Source organism: Calliopsis andreniformis, unplaced genomic scaffold (assembly GCF_051401765.1).
Source record: "Calliopsis andreniformis isolate RMS-2024a unplaced genomic scaffold, iyCalAndr_principal scaffold0022, whole genome shotgun sequence".
Lineage (NCBI taxonomy): Eukaryota > Metazoa > Arthropoda > Insecta > Hymenoptera > Andrenidae > Calliopsis > Calliopsis andreniformis.
The window spans coordinates 12,730,274-12,742,895 of record NW_027480432.1 but is presented as its reverse complement, the minus strand read 5'-3'; the positions used below and the strand labels follow the sequence as shown (position 1 = coordinate 12,742,895).

Genomic DNA, 12,622 nt, shown 5'->3' with positions numbered 1-12,622 from the left:
TAACTGAAAAATAAGATAAACTCGTACTAAGCCTAATCTAAACTTATCTCAAATATTCAAACGATAATATGAAGTATTGAAAATACTTTCCAGTATATCTCGGAAACTAAAGCCGAGAACCAGGTACATGTACAGGGAAAAGGTGTTCAGAACAGTGACCTTGATTACATATTTCAGAATCAATTGGTGGGACAAAGCGTCTTTTTTGTGCAATTACCGGATAGAGTAGGTTAAATCTGGGTTAGTTTTTTATCAGAGACGAAGTGCGGGCCTATGTATTTAATAAATATTTACCGTAATTAATACTTTCGAAAATTATAACACAATTTTGGTAAATATGGTAACTTGGAAGACACTCTGTCTTTTTACTAATCAATAACTTTTGAATAAACAATAAGCAACGGCTAAAACCTTCTGGAGGTCACTCAGGTGATTGTCTTTGACAAAATTTGTCAAGGTCAAGGTTATTCGAGCAGCTTCTTCTAAAGTAACTGTTTACCCAAGTGTGCCCACGGAGGGTTAAATTTCTTTAATTACGTGCCACTAAATAAACAATTTGAAGAAATTGAGAACAATAGTAAGAATAGTGTATGTTCGCTACTAAAATATAAATGTTGTTTCGCAATTACCTTAAGGGGGTACGGTAGTCACGTGACTTTTCGAGATTGTCAGGTCTATGCTATTACAGTTACTATATCTATGTTATTACAGGTACTACTGCTATTACAGTTTTCGTTACAGAAATAGTATTACCCACAGACACGTGGGTGCCTAATGAAAGCAAGATGGAGCCTTTCTATGATTTCGAATTCAGGAGGTAGCTTAGAAAATTTCCCCCTCTACTGCACACACTACTATACGAGCTATGGGTACGTGAACTCAGCGCTTCGCGACCGACTTCGGACATTTGTGGAAAGTAGAGAGAGCGCGAATATGAGTCTTACTCTCTCGCTCTTGAAACGCCATATTCAACTGTTCAAATCCCTGCAAGCGGCACGAGCTACGCACAATGTTTCCGATTCCTGAGATATTTTCAGTGATTCAATATAGCACTGAATCGTACGAATGTAGTGGTATATATCAAACGACACATGATATTTGTGTGTGTATAACTTTTACACGTGTCACATTCTAAACACCACTGCATTCATATTATTCATTATTTGCCCACATCGATGCCTTTCTCGAGATAGACCCGTTTTCCAAATATCGTTTTTATATTAATATGAAGATCACGCATATGTGTGCGTGTACATACATATACGTATACATATACAGTAATGTTACGGACGAGAGCCGCGCTCGGGTCTGGTCGTGGCTCTCGTCCATGACTGGTAGTCGATTTGGCTTCCTTTACTCTCGGTCGCCAAGATAATTGGTACACGATCGAAGAAGCAAAAAAAAGGGTCTCGCTCGACCGTCAATGTTCAAGCTCGATGCCCGAAATCAATGACGTTGCAAAAGACAAGTATAGCATTAGGGATTAAGAACAGGAAAAATTGAAGTTTCTTATTTGCAAACGGTTTTTCACGTAAGTAACACCAATTGATTCCTCGTGCTCTCCTGATGAAAATGATATCAAATACGACATGATTCCGATTGTTAATCGAAATCGCGACAGCTAATTGACGGTATTGAGATATTTCCATTCCCTATGCGTGTTGGTGGTGTATCCAAACGCACACGCCTGTTTTGAATATACATGTGATCTACTGCATTTGTTTCTTCATTATACACCCGGCGACAAAATAAAAAAGTCATGTATGAAATAAAGTCACAGATTTGAACCCGCATGATAGCAAAAGACGGGCTCCGTATTCTTGTTTTCACGGGCTTTCGTGAATATGTCTGGGCAAATGAAAATATCGCGCGCGGTTTTGTGTCGTTTGTCGACAACTTAGACAGTATTTCAAGAGCGAGAAAGTAAGGTTCACTTTACATTCGCATTCTCTTTTGACTTTTCGAAGCTGTCCGGAGTGATCCGAAGTGTTGAGCTCACGTACACGCGACTCCTAAGGTGGTATGTGTAGTGGAGGGGGAAATTTTCAGTAACTCGCATCGCCAATTTGGGTATAACAGATTCCGATTCCACACCGGCAGCTTTTCAAATTAGGCGTCGTCTGGTTCGCAAAAGCTCAACTAAATTTGTCACATTTTTTGCTCTGTTTTATCGATAACCCAGCCGAAAGCAATACTGTGGTATGGTTTTACGGCCTGACACTTTTCGTCCTTATATGAGAACATTTTGAACTGGGAAAGGGTTCATTCGATAGAAAAAAGTACAACGCAGCGCACTCAACTCGCGATTTCGTTCAAAACACTCTCTAAATTACATAAAAATACTTAAATTTCTATTGCTGTCAATGATAGATTTTTGCTCTACTTTATAACACTAGTATTAGTAAATATCAGTAGAATTTCGTTAAATCGCGTGTTGACTGCGCTTCATTGAACTTTTTTCTTTCGAATGAACCCATTCCCAGCTTAAAATCATCTCATATAAGGACGAAAAGTGTCAGGCCGTAAATCCCTGTTTTTGCCTAATTTTGTCGGTAATGTCGCCGCTCTGATATATCTCATCCTAGGCCCTTAAGGGCTTCGGGTAGTCACGTGACTTTACGAGATTTCTTGGTCGGTATCTGCCGTTACAGTTTTCTTTACAGAAATAAAATTATCCACAGACATGTGGCTGCCTAATGAATGCGAGATGGAGCCACACTATGATTCCCCCTCCACTATACGCACTACTGCACGAGCCGTATGTACGTGAATCAGCCATTCGGAAAACTTCGGATAGCTTCGGAAAGACGAGAGAGAAGGCGAATGTCAAATCTTACTCTCGGGTTTCTAAAACGCTATTGTGGTTTGGTCCAAGTCGCCCGCAAGCGGCATTGAGCGGCACGAGTCACTCGTAAAATATTTCGAGTGGAAACTCTGGTTTATCTGCAAAACTAAATCAGTTTAATAAAAATTACTTTTCGAGTTTATGTAACTTGAATGTAAAAGATGATATACTTACAAGTTTTACACTTTCTACGTTCTTGATACCAGCCTTTAAAAAACAATTAAAACAAGTTCATGATGATTTCATATTAATTTACTTACAAACAATAACAGTAAACGAATTTTAGTTATCTCTTTGTATATATGGCGAATTATTTCCAATTTGTTTCTCCTTCCGGTTTGGTCTGGGTTAGGTCAGGGTTAGCTCTGGGTATATACAAAATAAGAGGAGACGTTGCTAAAAATACATTAATTTAATATATTTATAATCATCAGAATCACGGTTGCCGCTGCGACCCCGACCGCGGCTTCTCCCATACTTTCATTTACGGACTTTCTTTTTAAAATCCCAGAACTGTAATATGAAAAATAGACACATGTTATTCACGAAATTTACTTCGTTCTTGAACAAAAAATGAATAGATAAATTACTTAGCGCTTTAGCATAAGATCGCCTATGATCTACGTACGTTTTGTCGTCATGTCTCCTCTAAAGCTAGCGCCGACGCCGACGCCGACGCCGACGCCGACGCCGACGCCGGAGTCGGTGCAAGCTTTAGAGGAGGCATGACGACAAAAGATACGTAGATCATAGGCGATCTTATGCTAAAGCGCTCAGTAATTTATCTATTCATTTTTTGTTCAAGAACGAAATAAATTTCGTGAATAACATGTGTCTATTTTTCATATTATAATTTTGGGACTTTAAAACGAAAATCCGCAAGTGGAAGTATGGGAGAAGCCGCAGTCGGGGTCGCGGCAGCAACTGCGAACCTGGCCTGGGGGTAAGAGGCGGGAACGGGGGGGGAAAATTTAATTATAAATTATTATAATTAAAAAGTAAACATATTAAATTAATGTATTTTTAGCAATGTCTCCTTTTATTTTGTGTATATCCAGACCTAAACCAGACCTAACCCAGACCTAAGAACATATAAATATTATAAACAATTTATATTCTTTATTTTTAGTTTATTATTGCATGTAGAATCGCTCTTTCTCGATTGTATCAGCTTGTACATAAACTTGTTTTAATATAATTTTTCATACAAAATACACAGAGAATGTCATCGTTTGATCTTTAAACTCATCCCTCAAAATTTCATAAAAATTTTTGAAGATCTCACCGAATAATCTCCTTCCGAGTCGAAACGTGAAAATATCTATAATATCAAAAAGGCTGCTTGTGCCGTGTTGCGCTTGCCGAAGCGTTTCAAGCTTCTTTCCGAATCTTTCCGAAGCCGTCCGAAGCAGTCCGAACCGCCGAGCTCACTTTCTGTTCGAACCTTACAATGTCACTCGGAATGACTTTTCATGGGACTTCTTGTAGGACATGAACGAAACACGCAGCTCGTATAGTTGCATGTGTAGTTGTACGTCAAATTCTCGAAACTCGCGTGCCAATTCAGGGCAGCACGGGCCTCCTGATTAGGCGCCGCCTGGTCTGTTCAAGCGGAACTAAACTTGTCACTTTTTTACTCTGTTTTATCTCTAACCTCGCAAAAAGCACTGCAAAATCGCGCTGACGCTTTACGTCCTTATATTGGAAGGTTTTGAGCTGGAAAAGGGCTCATTGGATAGAGGAAGGTTCAATCTAGCCCGCGGTTGTCATGATTTCGCCCAGAACAATCTCTAAATTAGCTAAAAATGCTTAGATTTCATGGCTGTGAATTTGTCGATTTTTGCTTTACTTTGAACACTCATATTACTGAACATCAGCAGAATCTGATTAAATAATGACCAGCGAGGGCTAGATTGAACCTTCCTCTATCGAGTGAGTCCTTTTCCATCTCAAAATTTTTCAATAGAAGGACGTAAAGCGTCAGCGCGTAAACCTCTGTTTTTGCCGTTACACTTTTCGTCCTTATATTAGAAGATTTTGAACTGGGAAAGGATTCATTCGATAGACGAAAATTCAATCGAGTGCGTTCTGGTCATATTTTCACTCAGAGTAATGTCTAAATTACTTAAAAATGTTTTAATTTCATGGCTGTGATTTTGTCGATTTTTGCTTTGATTTGAACGCTCATATTACTGAACTTGACCAGACCGCACTCGATTAAACGTTCCTCTGTTCAATGAGCCCTTTTCTAGCTCAAAATCGTCGAATATAAGGACGAAAACTGTAATGGTGTTTCGACACTGCTTTTTGTCAGGTTAAGGATGAAACAGAGTAATAAACTGACAAGTTCAGTTGGGTTCGTGCAGTAGAATGTGTAGTGGAGGGAGAATCACAGTGTAGCTCCATCTTGCATTCATTAGGCAACCACGTGTCTGTAAGTAATATCATTTTTGTGATGAAAACTGTAACAGCAGATACCGAACAAGCAATCTCGAAAAGTCACGTGATTACCCTAGGCCCTTAAGAGGTTATCCTATCGTGACAGCCTGAAAATATGACGATATTTGTTTACAAAAAATATACAGTGTATCGTTTTGAAACATAATGGGATTCTTTATTAGTATCTGCTAGAGTAGCAATAAAAATATGTAAGTTTAGTTTTCTGTATACTTGGCGGCGCTACTGAACCTGGGGGTTCACACATCTTGTCTTAGTTTTCCACGTTCTTCAGGTGCTTATTAATTCTAAAGGTCGGGTCATTCCACGCGAAATCGGGCACGTTTCGGAGCAAGTTCTTGTAATTTGCTCAAATTTGAATGTGTTCTAGTCTTTAACGATATTTAAGCGTACCCCAAAGGATTTTTCAAAATTTTGAAAATTGTCGATTTTACAGCTGTTTGAAGTTAAGTGCTACATTTTTTTAAAAAAATTATAGCTATTGAACTAGTAAGCGGATGGAGATGAGCTTTACGGTGCTTATAGAGAAAATATTGAAGTTTCTACAAAAAATTATTCCATTTAAAAAAAAATGTTTTTCAATCATCTTTTTTGCAATTATTTTAAACAAATGCAGGTTTTTAAGATGATCCGCGATTTTAAAAATCTGAAAAAAAAGGAGAATATAGTTTGATCCTTCCCCTTGATGGAAAAACTTTCAAAAAGATGGACATTTTAAAATTGGCCCTGTGAAAATTGCCGAAAGTTGACGCTGCGTCGAGTCGCACTGCTGTGGCGGGCGCGTCGTCGCTGGCAGCCTACTCGACTCCAGCGGGCGAACGTGCGTTATTATTTGGAATCAAGGCGACTTCACCCAACATTACTCTACATTATCTCCGAGCATTTGCAAGGTTTAATGCAATCAATAAATATTGGTAACTCAATCTTCGTCTTATTCTTGAAAACATAAATATAATCTCTTAAATCCTAGCTTTCATTTCGAAGATTTTGGTATTAATGCAGAATGGCACTTTTTTGCAACTTCACATGGCAAAAATGAATGTGAACTTGTCAATAAGTATCATTGACAAAGAGTGAGTTACCAATATTTGTCGCCTTGATCGCAAATAATAACGCACGTTCGCCCGCTGGACACGAGTAGGCTGCCAGCGACGACGCGCCCGCCACAGCAGTGCGACTCGACGCAGCGTCAACTTTCAGCAATTTTCACAGGGCCAATTTTAAAATGTCCATCTTTTTTAAAGTGTGTCCATCAAGGGGAAGGATCAAACTATATTCTCCTTTTTTTTCAGATTTTTAAAATCGCGGATCATCTTAAAAACCTGCATTTGTTTAAAATAATTGCAAAAAAGATGATTAAAAAACATTTTTTTTTAAATGGAATAATTTTTTTTAGAAACTTCAATATTGTCTCTATAAGCACCGTAAAGCTCATCTCCATCCGCTTACTAGTTCAATAGCTATAATTTTTTTAAAAAAATGTAGCACTTAACTTCAAACAGCTGTAAAATCGACAATTTTCAAAATTTTGAAAAATCCTTTGGGGTACGTTTAAATATCGTTAAAGACTACAACATATTCAAATTTGAGCAAATTACAAGAACTTGCTCCGAAACGTGCCCGATTTCGCGTGGAATGACCCGGTCGCTTCCCATTGCTGTAAGTTCGTGCCGTGTGCGCGTTCGCCATCCACTTGAAACTGTCAACTCTACGAGCAGGAGGGTCTGAAGTACCCAGCGAGCCTGCACCGTGATCTGCTTAATCATCAAACGGCAGACCCAAAGCAACCATGCACTGGGATCGCCTATAGGCAACCTATGCTCGTCTAGTGGGAACGTCTTTTCGAACAAAATTCGCCGAGCACGCACAATTTATGACCGAACGAGCCCGTTACAGCAATGGGAAGCGACGTTAACATATATGTATTCATGTCGGACCATGCTACGCATGCAATAAAATGGCTTGCTTGAAACCGTGTAATCTAGCTTCTTAAGTTCCATCCCTACCCATACAATACTGTTACGTTTGTGGGGAGCCGCCGGCGGCTCCCCGCGCGCACCGTAATTTCTAACGCGTCGCGGCATCGGAATCAAGCTTACACGGTATCACAATTTCTTTATTTACAATTATTAACTATACGCAGTATTATTAAGCTCAGATATAAGGTAAACGATTCGGATATTTTGCTCGTCGTGTTTACTGCCTGACAGCTGTCAGAATTCTGTCTGACAGTTGTTCCTCGAATGTCCTCCTATTCCTCGTTGCGAGCGTAGCAGGCCATGGAGATGTACCCGGTGCTCGCAACACTGCTCCCCTCCTTCGGAAAGCGGGCGTCCCGACCGCGCTCAATGTAGGCTTCCAAGTCGGCGTCTGTATTGCTGCCTGGAAAAGAGGTACAAGAAAGTTTATACCTGCATGGCCTTCCCCAGGCTGCGCCTCGACATTCGTCCACGGTCCCAGGGAAAAACCATGCCAAAACCCTGGGCGAGGCGCAGTGTGCTAAGACCAATTTCGTATTCCTCTTCTTCGCTCTTCTGCCCTCGCCCGTCCTCTTCATACTTGCGTCCTTCTTTCTTGCTGTTTTCTCGGGCCCTGCTCCCCACGGTCTCTCTCCACGAAACATACCTCGGCCGGACGCACCTCCTTGTTTCCCACCAGGGAATCACTATTCCCCGTATGGCAAGGGGACCTCTTTATAGGTCCAAAGGTGCGCCACATATCCAGGGACCAGCCCCGGAGGCTCGCCTTCCCGGGAAAACGAGACTTCTCCGGTGTGGGGAAACAGACCCGCGTACGGTTAAGTCCCCCACCCGCTGTCGGCCGATCCGCACTGCGAACCCCGGGCGGCACACGATGGTAGCCGTTGTGCCCCTGGACGGCGAGGTTGAACGAGGAGATGAGAAGGGAGACTCACCCTAGCCTTCTGCGATGGCGCTTCTTCTTCTTGGACGAGGTTGGTTGTCGGTTTTCTTCTTTCTTCTATTGGTCCTTCTTCCTGCACTCGCCGGCGAAAATACTCCTACGCTTTCCATGTCCCCATCCTTTCTTGTTCCTGTACTGTGGTCCTGGAGTCTTTTGACTTTGTGGGCTCGTCTCGGACACCTCCCTGCCTGGAGAGGGAGTGTCGCCCGGGGAACCCAAGGCCGCGACGTCCTCTGCAACCCTCCAGGAGCCTGCGTGGACCTGGGTTAGGTCGTCTTACCGAAGAGTCCCGACCAACGATCCCCCGGCATCCCCCCCTCCCCGTGTTCACCCGGGGCCCGCGTCTCAGCTCTGTTCCTCTAGTTGTTCTGACAGCGCCTGCTGAAATCTTCCGAGCAGCCTTTGCATGGCTCGCTCTCCCTCGTAGGGGGTCGCCATGTCGGCCGACCCTGTTCCCTCGTAGGAGGATGCCTCGCCGGCCATCCCCTGCCCCACGTTGGAGGATGCCACGCCGGCCATCCCCTGTCCCACGTTGGAGGATGCCATGTCGGCCATCCTCTGTCCCTCGTTGGAGGATGCCACGTCGGCCATCCCCTGTCCCACGTTGGAGGATGCCACGTCGGCCATCCTCTTTCGCGAGCGTGCAGAAGGGGCCCGGATCCCACTTCTGACACCAATGTTACGTTTGTGGGGAGCCGCCGGCGGCTCCCCGCGCGCACCGTAATTTCTAACGCGTCGCGGCATCGGAATCAAGCTTACACGGTATCACAATTTCTTTATTTACAATTATTAACTATACGCAGTATTATTAAGCTCAGATATAAGGTAAACGATTCGGATATTTTGCTCGTCGTGTTTACTGCCTGACAGCTGTCAGAATTCTGTCTGACAGTTGTTCCTCGAATGTCCTCCTATTCCTCGTTGCGAGCGTAGCAGGCCATGGAGATGTACCCGGTGCTCGCAACAATACATTAGGTTATGGGCCCAGAAACGAAGATTGTTATTTAAGGAAAGTAACGTAAAATTAAAGTAAAAGGGATAGTACAAGAGAGCGAACACAGATCGAAGATGGAAACTATAAAAGTAGTTCGACTGAAAGGAAAAGGGAACTGGAATTTGTGGAAATTTTCGACGGTCGTTGCACTAAAAAGCAAAGGCGTTTATAAAATGGTGACCGGAGAAGCTCGACGACCCGAGCTAGCAAGCGAAATGGATGGCACAGCAAGTAATCAAGCGTGGCTAGATTTCGAAACCAAACATTTCAAAGCTCAAGATTTAATAATAAATAGACTAGAAGAGGGACCAATGATGCATGTATTAAGTTACAATAATGCACATGAGATTTGGGAAAAGCTGCATTCGATTTATGAACACAAGTCAGAATTAAGCGTGGATATACTACAGCAAAAATTCTTTACGCATACCAGAACGAAGGGATTGCAAAGTATATCTCTGGTTTAGAAGACATTAAATCTGACTTAAATAAATGTGATGAGAAAATCTCAGACAGAATGATGATGACTCGTATTTTAACAGGACTACCAAGTACGTACAAACATTTCTTAAGTGCTTGGGATTCAATACCTGTTGAAAACAGAAAATTGAACGAATTGGTTAGCCGTTTGTTGATTGAAGAACAAAGACTGAAAGATAGTGCGGAAATAAGTGAAGTGGCGTTATCAAGCAAGAACATAAACAAAAGCAGGCATCCAAAACCAGTGCATAAAGAAAGCCATGACAAGTCACATAATAGAGAGGGAAGACCAGCAGTTGGCAATATGGTTTGCAATATCTGCAAAAAGGAGGGTCATATCGCAAATAACTGCAAACTGAAGAAGAACTACGATGCTGGAGGGTGCTTCATTTGTCACAAGACAAATCATAGATCTAAATTCTGTCGATACAGAAATGTAGCGGAAAGCCAAGCATCAAATAACTCGTCTAGGAAACCTGGTGACTACAAGGACGGAAGAACTCGAGCAGCGTACACTACTTTAGCATTAATTAACAATGCAAAATTAGAGTAGTCATACTGGTATGCTGACTCTGGAGCAAGTGAACATATGTCGCTCAACAAACACTGGATGGATAATTACAAAACGTTAAATCAACCGATTGACGTAAAGGTTGGAGATGGTTCAGTAATAAAAGCAATTGGACGAGGTGACATTAAAGTAAAGTCATTCGATGGACACAAATGGAAAGAAGGGGAAATTACAAACGTATTGCATGTCCCAAAGTTAAAGTGCAGTTTATTTTCCTTAAGCTCAGTATCAGATAAAGACTATTCGTTTGAACTAACTCAAAATGATTACAAACTGAAGAAAGATGGTAACATATTCGTAGTTGGAACAAGAAAGGAAAAATTATATAAGTTGGAATTAGAAGTAGATCGAGACACTGAAAAAGAACATCAAGTACTTCTGGGTGTTCATAACCAGAAAATTCAGAAATTAAAGGTGTGGCACGAAAGGTTAGCACACCAAAATGTCATTCAGGTTAGAAGCATTTTGAATAAAATGGATATAGTATTTGAAGACGATAAATTTTTCTTTTGTGAAGGATGTATCCTAGGTAAACAAAATGTATTGCCTTTTCATCTAAGTAAAAGTACGGCAAGCTTTGCGGGTGAGGTAATACACGCAGATGTATGTGGTGCAATGGAAAAAGCTTCAGTGGGAGGAGCAAGTTATTTCCTCCTCCTTAAAGATGATTTCAATCACTATCGAACAGTATTTTTCATGAAACATAAATCAGAAGCAAAGCAAAATATTATAAAGTTCATAAAATTAGTCGAAAATCAAACAGGAAATAAAGTTAAAACGTTACGAACAGACAACGGTTTAGAAGAAGTTAATAAAGACATTGGCGCGTTCCTAGAAGATAAAGGAATAGTTCACCAGGAAAGCTGTCGTTACACACCTCAACAAACATCGGACAATAGTCGAAGCGGCCAGAAGCATGCTACAATCAAAGGATCTCGGAAAGGAGTTATGGACAGAGGCAGTTTCAACGGCAGTTTATGTAATAAATATGAGTGGAAGAAGCTCAATTGGAGATAAAACTCCACTCGAGTTGTGGCAGGGAAAGAAACCTGACATCAAGAATTTTCAAATTTTCGGCTTAAAAGCTTTCGTAATGATACCTAAACAGTTAAGAAAGAAGTGGGACCCTAAAGGAAAGAAAGGCATTTTTGTAGGGTACGAGGAAAATACTAAAGGCTATCGAATATATCTCGACAAGGAAGGAAAAATTGAAGTATCCAGAAACGTGATCTTTAAGCCAGGAACGAATTCAAATGGTAATTTAGATAAATGTCAAAAGAAGATGACGTACTACACTTGGGACGATCAAGAGTCAAACATAAATGAAGCAGCAGAAGAGCACAGAATAGAAGAGGATGAAGCAGAAGAGGAGAATAGAATAGAAGAGGATGAAGCAGAAGAAGAGAACAGGATAGAAAATGACGAAGTAATCGAAGAAGTACAAGAAACTAGTCAAATCGAATTACATAACGAAAGAAGAGAACAACAAGAAACCACTAAGTTATACAAATTAAGGAGAAAAGAGAATCTACGTCCACCCACGAGATTTGAGGATGATGAATTTGCTTTAACCTGCAATTTACTTTTAGATGGAGACCTGACGTACCACGATGCAGTGAATGGACCGAACAGGATACAATGGCGAGAGGCAATTAAGAAAGAGTTTGAAGCGCTAGAAGAAAATCAGACTTGGATTATTGTAGAAAAGCCAAAGGAAACCCCAATCATTGACACCAAATGGGTTTTTAAGAATAAAACAAATGAACATGGGGAACCAACAACTTTTAAAGCTCGGCTGGTGGTCAGAGGTTTTCTACAGAAAGAAACACAAAATCATGCAGACATCTACACGCCAGTTGCTAGAATGGTAACGGTACGAATTCTTTTAACAGTGGCAAATAAATTTGGGTACAAAGTACAGCAAATGAATGTTAAGAGCGCTTTCCTCTATGGGGAACTAGAAGAAGAAGTATTTATACACCCACCTGAGGGAATGAAGATACGAGAAAACAAGGTCCTAAAGCTGAGGAAATCCTTATATGGTTTGAAAAATCACCGCATTATTGGAACAAGAAGTTCAATGAATTTATGCTTAAAAACGATTTTACAAGATCTAAAGCTGATTTCTGTCTATATGTCAAGATTGAAAATGGAAAGAAAATTTACGTGTTATTGTATGTAGATGATTTAATTATACGTGGCGACGGTGAAGTGAAAGAATTCAAAGAAAGATTAAAACGAAGTTTCAAGATGACAGACTTGGGAAAGGTCTCTAACTATTTAGGCCTTCATATTACACACGAAAGTAATTGCATTCAGATTGATCAAATAGAGTACTTAAAGAAAGTATTAA

At 41.0% G+C, this 12,622-nt stretch overlaps 1 protein-coding gene and 1 long non-coding RNA gene across 3 annotated transcripts in view; one reads left to right on the top strand and one right to left on the bottom strand.

The window, feature by feature from the left end:
* Ago1 (protein argonaute-1) overlaps nucleotides 1-12,622 on the top strand; it is a 125,956-nt gene that overhangs the window by 36,147 nt on the left and 77,187 nt on the right. The gene's annotated exons all lie outside the window — the stretch shown is intronic.
* Nucleotides 2,886-4,276, bottom strand: LOC143187252 (uncharacterized). Its single transcript, XR_013003174.1, has 3 exons — nucleotides 4,131-4,276; nucleotides 3,020-3,052; nucleotides 2,886-2,943 (listed from the first exon to the last, which is right to left on the bottom strand). It is a non-coding gene; the product is annotated as an uncharacterized LOC143187252 (long non-coding RNA).